This window comes from Hordeum vulgare, chromosome 7H, assembly GCF_904849725.1.
Source record: "Hordeum vulgare subsp. vulgare chromosome 7H, MorexV3_pseudomolecules_assembly, whole genome shotgun sequence".
Taxonomy (NCBI): domain Eukaryota; kingdom Viridiplantae; phylum Streptophyta; class Magnoliopsida; order Poales; family Poaceae; genus Hordeum; species Hordeum vulgare.
The window spans coordinates 91,825,918-91,834,043 of NC_058524.1; positions in this window are offsets into that span (position 1 = coordinate 91,825,918).

Below are 8,126 nucleotides of genomic sequence, written 5' to 3' on the forward strand. Positions count from 1 at the left end.
ATCAAACTGCTTCCACCCCCCGAGGCAAGCTTGCACTCTGCATTTTCCTAGGCCTAATGCTCTGATCCGAACAAGGCAAACTCATACTGACTATGGAGGTGCAGGTGCTTTGAAGTCTGGCTGATGGTGAAGAGAGTTTCACTCCCTGCCTCCTTTTATAGGCTCTGCCGGATGTCTACGCGGGGAAAAAGGGCGCGAAAACGAGAAACTGCAGCGGGAAAATTTGGCGGGAAACTTAGGCGGGAAAATAACGCGGGAAAATTAGGCGGGAAACTGCAGCGGGAAACTTAGGCGCACATGACTACATACAAAGCAAAATGACAGAATCTACATTCTAAAATGAGTCCATATACATCATATGTAGTCTTCTAGTACAAACTTCTTAAAAAACTTATATTTAGGAAATCTCCCTCCGTAAAAAAAAACTCCCTCCGTTGCTAAATATAAGGCATTTTAGAAATTGTACAATAAACTACATACGGATGTACATAGATATACTTTAGAGTATAAATTAACTCATTTTGCTCCGTATGTAGTCTCCGAGTGAAATACCTAAAAGGTCTTATATTTTGGAACGGATGGACTACATCCAATACCGTATGCAAGTTAGAGCGGCAAAATTTCGAGCGGGAAGCGCGGCCAGTGCCTCGTAGTCAGCGAAATCACCGTCGCTGTCACGAGCAGCGCGGAGATTCGGCCGGCCGCCTTGGGAGGTGGCGGCAGGGCCCACCCAGGTGCTGTCCGTTACGGGCAGGCGTGGCGGGAACGGGGTGACCAGCCGGCCGCCTCGGCTGGTGGCGGCAGACCCCAGCCGCCTCAGACGGTGGCGGCAGGCCCCACGGCCGCCTCGTGCGGTGGCGGCAGGTGCCACGTGCCGCCTGACGCGCCTGCCGCCACCCGGGGAGGGGGTCCTTTCCCTCTTTAGCATTCGCAGGTGGTCTTTTCTGGTATTCACGTTCAAGAGGGGGTCCTTTTGGACAAAAAAATCTACCTATGGATGCTGGTCGCATAGGGATACATGCAAAGCTTCATGTTTTGTAGCATGATCAATATTGGCAGGATGTGATCAAGCGTCGGACGATGAGCCCCCTGGAGCCACGTCTCCATGGTTATACCAAATATTTCTGTAAGTCCATGCACCTATTTTTTGAGAAAATAAGTAAGATGCATCATGGAATATTATTGTATCTCAGTTACACACTTACACGTGACAAATGATATGTGTAATGCTACTCCATTATTCAAATTCTGAAGGGAAGTAATCAACAAATAGTTCTTTACCTGCTCTGCCTGGTAGAAGCATGTGTATTCAAGCTCAACCTTATTCTGCCCTATTTTTGTCTTTCACCTACTGTTTGCAACCATTAATTAAACAGCTCTGCATGATAGGTATGGCTTGATTCTCAGTTTGCTTTGTGTGTCTCCTGTTGTAGGGAGATATATGCATTCTTTAAGTTGTTTGTGTGAGGTCAGTCCTTGAATCTACACTTCATATTTGTTGTATGTAGATGAGCTATTCAAGTCGATACAAGGCTTTCCCTACAATAGCTTGTTTAGATTTTACGTGTCACTGTCCTAGCAGTTTTCATTCGCTCTCCCAGTGATATCTGTTTTGGCCTATGGCGTACTGTTTTTAGCGGGTGAATTCAAATTTAATTCCTACTCCCTTTGATCTGTTTGATCACGGGCAAGTTTTACGCAGAGAAAATATATTTTAAATGGCACTTATCTTTCTGAATTTAACCTCAGTTTTCTAATATCTGTTTCTCTTTTGTGTATATATGTGCACTATGCTTAGTTATTTTTATTTATTGCATGCCTTTAAACACGTCCAGTGAAAAGTTCTATGGTAACTAATTGTATATTTGTTTCTGCTGACACTTCTTGCCTAATCATAACCAACCAATGTTTGTTTCTATCTATGGTGTCAATCTTAAGGGCAGTTCTAATTTTGTCACACTACTCATCAGGTTAAATGTGAAGCAAACATACTATAGCTTTTGAGGCAACAGAGTATACAAAAACAATTATCACATGCTCAGCTGGACATATTCTTGTTGACTTGCTTCTTGAGAAAATTAGCCTAAATTTATTAATTTTTATATCTGATTTCCTTTGTCCGGTGCAGTTCGATTTTTTTGCTTAGTGCTGCTTGACAGTTTATGTAATTCAACCTGGCAATTAAAGATGCAAACATTCAGGACTCAGGAGAATGTTGAGGCGCAAGGAAAGGGAAGGCAACATGGCGGAGGAGGCGTGATACCACAGACGAGGCGGCGCAACGCTTACTGAGGTACCGACGGTGGCGTCATCTAGGGAGGAAGTGAAAGAAGAGGAATGTGGTGTCATCAGGTGGGACCTCGCCACCTTTGCCTTGGGGTTTGGGGCCTTTTGGCATGGTGACACCACTCTCTAATCTCCATGACTGGAATCGTCAGGGCCATATCCAAGCCCCAAGCTCTAGGCAAGCTTCCCTTGTTTGTTTTCCATCTTTAGGCCTGAATCGTCTCTCCCTTGCCAGGTTCAATTTTGTGCCTCCGTTTTGCTCCTTCATTCCAACTGTCATGGTTTTTATTTTTATTTGAACAAGTTTATTAAAGTTTTCAAAATTCATATCTGCGGTACCAATAGTCATTGCTTGCAATCTGCTCTCTACCTTCGGTTATCAAGTACTCCCTCCATCTCAAAATAAGTGTTGCAAATTTAGTACTCCCTCCGTTCCTAAATGTAAGTCTTTCTAGAGGTTTCAATAATAAACTTTATACTGATGTATATAGACATACTTTAGAGTATAGATTCGCTCATTTTACTCCGTATGTAGACCTTTAGTGAAATATCTTAAAAGACTTATATTTAGGAACGGAGGGAGTACTAAACTAGTACAAATTTTGTACTATATCAATGACACTTATTTTGGGATGGAGGGAGTACTTGTACCTATAAAACATCCTTTATTGCTGTATTGAATTCGGGAATGCAGGTCTCCTACCTAATGAAGACATTAGCAAATTCTGATGCACCAGTACTGATATGAAAAATATATTGAACAGATTAAATGCCAGGATCGGTCTATGAGCTTTCTTCTTGAATATGTTTTCACCTTAATTCTCAGTGCTACACACATCTGCCATGCGTTCTCAGATTCGCATTCTCTCTTTTCGTTTGAAGCTCAAATGAGATATCAGTAACCTGTCACTTAAATCATTGTGTTGTTCTCCTGCAAGTTCCTGTTGATTACATGTCTAGTATGGTTTATCGTACACTTTTGTTTCTTCTTTCAATCAGTGCAACCCGGTGATTAAGGGCCAGTTCTTTTGGGGGCTTTTTTAAGCTGTTAGAATAAGCTGCCCCTACCTAGCTTATTCTAAAAGCCCAAGCAAAAATATTTTTTTAGAAGCCTACTAATTAAGTCTTAATTAGTAGACTTCTAAATAAATAAATTTGATTAGACTTCTAGAATAAGCTAGATAGGGGTTAACTTACTCCAGCTTATTCTAGCAGCCAGCAAAAGAACTGGCCCTAAAACTCGGTGAGGAATAATTATTCTTCACCCCCTTTATTTTCATATCAATGCATCATAATTTTACGTTTCGTAATTTTTTTCTTATTTCATATGTAAAAAGAGACCGTAAGAAAATATATAGACACCGTAAAAATATTTTATGTCATGTAAAATTACAAACACAAAAACTTAGTGTAAAATATACGTAAAATGTGTTTTTCTAGTCTTATGACCTATATTTTTGTTTTCTTATGTTAAAATTTACGTACTTAATCGGTATAAATGTAAATATTTGCATTTTAAATGTAATTTAATTATGAAACGACTGTAAGATTACCTAGGATGCAGAACAACTTATTCTTCATCCGAAGTAATCTTACGGTCGTTTCATAATTAAATTACATTTAAAATGCAAATAGTTACATTTATACCGATTCATTATGTAAAGTTTGACATAACAAAACAAAAATATAGGCCATAAGACCAGAAGAATGCATTTTATGTATATTTACACTATATTTTTGTGGTTGTAATTTTACATGACATAAAATATTTTTATGGTGTCTATATATTTTTACGTTCTCTTTTTACATATGAAATAAGACAAAAATTTACGAAACGCAAAATTACGGTGCATTGATATGAAAATAGAGGGGGGTAAAGAATAATTATTCCTCACCCATGGTGACGAATAATCAATATATATAATGAATCGGTTTGGGGCACCTAGGTGCCCAGGCACCTTGCCTAGAAATCGTTGGATTACATTGAGATGCGTGCATTTGTAATTAGTATTAACAATAATGGGTCAACCCATTAGCCTTTATTAGGAAAGAATTATTGCTTGAAAGATAGAGAAAATCAGCAATTAATGGTTAATTAAGGCCATGCATGCTCTATGGTACGTGCCCAACTTTAGTTCTTATACGTGGACTTTTTTTTACATAACATAGGAAGTCATATAGACAATTAGGTACGTAGGTATATCATCATCTTGGGTATAAAATGTATGATTACCTTTTGTCTCCATGGAAAAATAATCCGGTATGTCGTTAAACATATACTTGTATTCAAAAAAGATATATTTTTTGGTGTGTGCATACCCATCGTATTTCTCTGCATACCCTTAAATGTGTGATTTTTACCCCGGGTATTCAGATACATATGTATGTCATAATTCACGTAGTCGAGTATATATGTAAACATATTTTACTTTATATACATTAATAGGATACCTACAATAGTTTTCTACTTTTTTCCATGTAGTTGGATATATATGTGTACTAACACATTGGGTATATTGTTTCACTTTTATGTACATTTGGTATATAGTAGGAGATTTATGTGAGTATCGTGTAAATTTGTGGGTATACTAGGAGTTCATTGAGTATATTTTATGTAATCAGGCTGATATTTTAGGCATATTTTACGTAACCTGTTATATACGTTGTTACATTTTATATAGTCAGGTAGATAAGTAGCCGTATTTTACAAATAAAATTCACATAAAGGTACGCAATATTTGTTTGCAGGTATTTGAGTATATTCACTTAAAAATACATTAGACTACATATATAGGTATTTAATGTCTAGAATAAATTAGTGGGTATATACGTATCTAAGTACGAGTGTTCAGATTATTTCTAACAAGATTAAAGTATAATTGTTTATTAAGGAAATAAGTCAATTATGAGGCAATCAATGACATGCATTTGTTTTGAAAATCCATCTACAATCAATGACGTGAGTAGTAGTGCATGCAAGCAAAAATGGAAAGTGAATTATTTGGAAAGCACTAATGGTTATTTATACGTACAAAATATACTAACGGGTTAAATCCAAACAAGGTGCCTGGGCACCTAGGTGCCCCAGGTAATTTACCTATAGGACAGCCGTTTGGGGCACCTAGGTGCCCACGCACCTTGCCTAGATGCCGTTGGATCGAATCATGTTTCTGTTATTGAGATGGCTGGTAAATTACTCGGTTAACCCATTAACAAATGAGGTTATATTTGGCAAGGATACCTCGATTGATATGAAAAACTTTCCTTAATATCATTGCAACTTCATACGTATGATCGCTCGTGCACGCACCCGCAAAAAAATACCCGTATACGCTACTTTATTACCTTGTCGTTCCTTGTATGGAAAGGATTAAAGCAGCCGAATTTTTACATGTCATCAATTGACCGTTCATGAAATAAAAGAGGGAGTAATTATAGCATTAGGTATGTCAGGAGTTGTGAACACCATTATAGAAACAATATACTCAGTGCAACCTTGCCGATGGAGGTATGCACAAAAAAAGTTTAGAATTTGTCAACTTTATTTTTAAACGTGATTTAAAGTATGCTTCCAAAGTTTTTTTTTCTTCTCAAGATCTAATTCATGATAACTGTATCCACACACACGCAAGCATGCACGCGCGTACACATACACACGGTCAGGTATCTGCGCTTTGTATTATTTAGGATACTCTTTTTTTTGCGGGGTTTATTATTTACGATACCCGGTTATACTTGTATCATTTTCCTCAAAAAGTTGCACCTAGTCACATGTTTATGTGTCCATTAATATACTCCTTTTTATAACATAAGATCAATTGTTAAGCCATGCATGACGACATCTTTACATAGCCAAAGCAAATAAAGAGAGCCTTATGTGGTAACTTTTTTTAGAACAATCTAAAACTAGTGTACCTTAATTTGTAGACGTGGATGTGCTTAGGTATATAGATAAATTTTCTGTTACCATTGTTGTCCAATTTTTATAAATGGTAATAATAGAGTGAATGTGAATAATTTATAAATTTCATGTACCAAATAAAACATCACATGTCACTTGGTAACCCCTAAATTTGAAAGTTCATATACCCGCAGATAATTCACATATGTACATATTTGTTTTTGTACTTATTTGTGATTTCACATATTCCTATATATAGATACCTAGAAATATCTAGAAATGTAGTGAGCATATCATTTCATTTTTGTGACTTAACTATAAAACTACAAGTAGGTATATGCAAGTATCATGGATTTGTGGGTATAAATGCATACCTAGAAATCATTTACTGACGGGTAATCATGTATAGATGGATTATATAGTCGTAATACAGTGAGGACGGTTTTAAGTTCAATATGTATATACTCAAAATACTCTTGGGGAACGTCGCATGGGAAACAAAAAATTTCCTACGCGGACGAAAACCTATCATGGTGATGTCCATCTACGAGAGGGGATTCCCGATCTACGTACCCTTGTAGATCGCATAGCAGAAGCGTTAAGAAACGCGGTTGATGTAGTGGAACGTCCTCACGTCCCTCGATCCGCCTCGCGAACCGTCCTACGAACCGTCCCGCGATCCGTCCCACGATCTAGTGCCGAACGGACGGCACCTCCGCGTTCAGCACACATACAACTCGACGATGATCTCGGCCTTCTTGATCCAGCAAGAGAGACGGAGAGGTAGATGAGTTCTCCGGCAGCGTGACGCCGCTCCGGAGGTTGGTGGTGATCTAATCTCAGCAGGGCTCTACCCGAGCTCCGCAGAAACGCGATCTAGAGGTAAAACCGTGGAGGTATGTGGTCGGGCTGCCTTTGAAAAGTTATCTCAAATCAGCCCTAATAGCTCCATATATATAGGAGGAGGGAGGGGAGGCTTGCCTTGAGGCTCAAGGAGCCCGAAGGGCTGCGCCACCAAGGAGGAGTTGGAGTCCTCCTCCAATCCTAGTCCAACTAGGATTGGAAGGAGGAGTCCTTCTCTTCCTTCCCACCTTTCCCTTTTTTTTTCTTTCTCTTCTTTTGGTTTTTTCTTTCTCTCTTGCGCAAGACAGCCTTCGGCTGACCCCACCTACTTGGTGCGCCACCCCCAAGGTCCTTGGGACCTCCCGGGTGGGTGGTCCCCCTCCCGGTGAAGATCCGGAACCCATTCGGCATTCCCGGTACATTACCGGTAATGCCCCAAAACCTTCCGGTAACCAAATGAAGTCATCCTATATATCACTCTTCGTTTTCGGACCATTCCGAAAACCCAAGTGATGTCCGTGATCTCATTCGGGACTCCGAACAACATTCGGTAACCAACCATATAACTCAAATACGCATAAAACAACGTCGAACATTAAGTGTGCAGACCCTGCGGGTTCGAGAACTATGTAGACATGACCCGAGTGACTCCTCGGTCAATATCCAATAGCGGAACCTGGATGCCCATATTGGATCCTACATATTCTCCGAAGATCTTATCGTTTGAACCTCAGTGCCAAGGATTCATATAATCCCGTATGTCATTCCCTTTGTCCTTCAGTATGTTACTTGCCCGAGATTTGATCGTCAGTATCCGCATACCTATTTCAATCTCGTTTACCGGCAAGTCTCTTTACTCGTTTCCGTAATACAAGATCCTGTGGCTTACACTAAGTCACATTGCTTGCAAGGCTTGTGTGTGATGTTGTATTACCGAGTGGGCCCCGAGATACCTCTCCATCACACGGAGTGACAAATCCCAGTCTTGATCCATACTAACTCAACGAACACCTTCGGAGATACCTGTAGAGCATCTTTATAGTCACCCAGTTACGTTGCGACGTTTGATACACACAAAGAATTCCCCGGTGTCAGT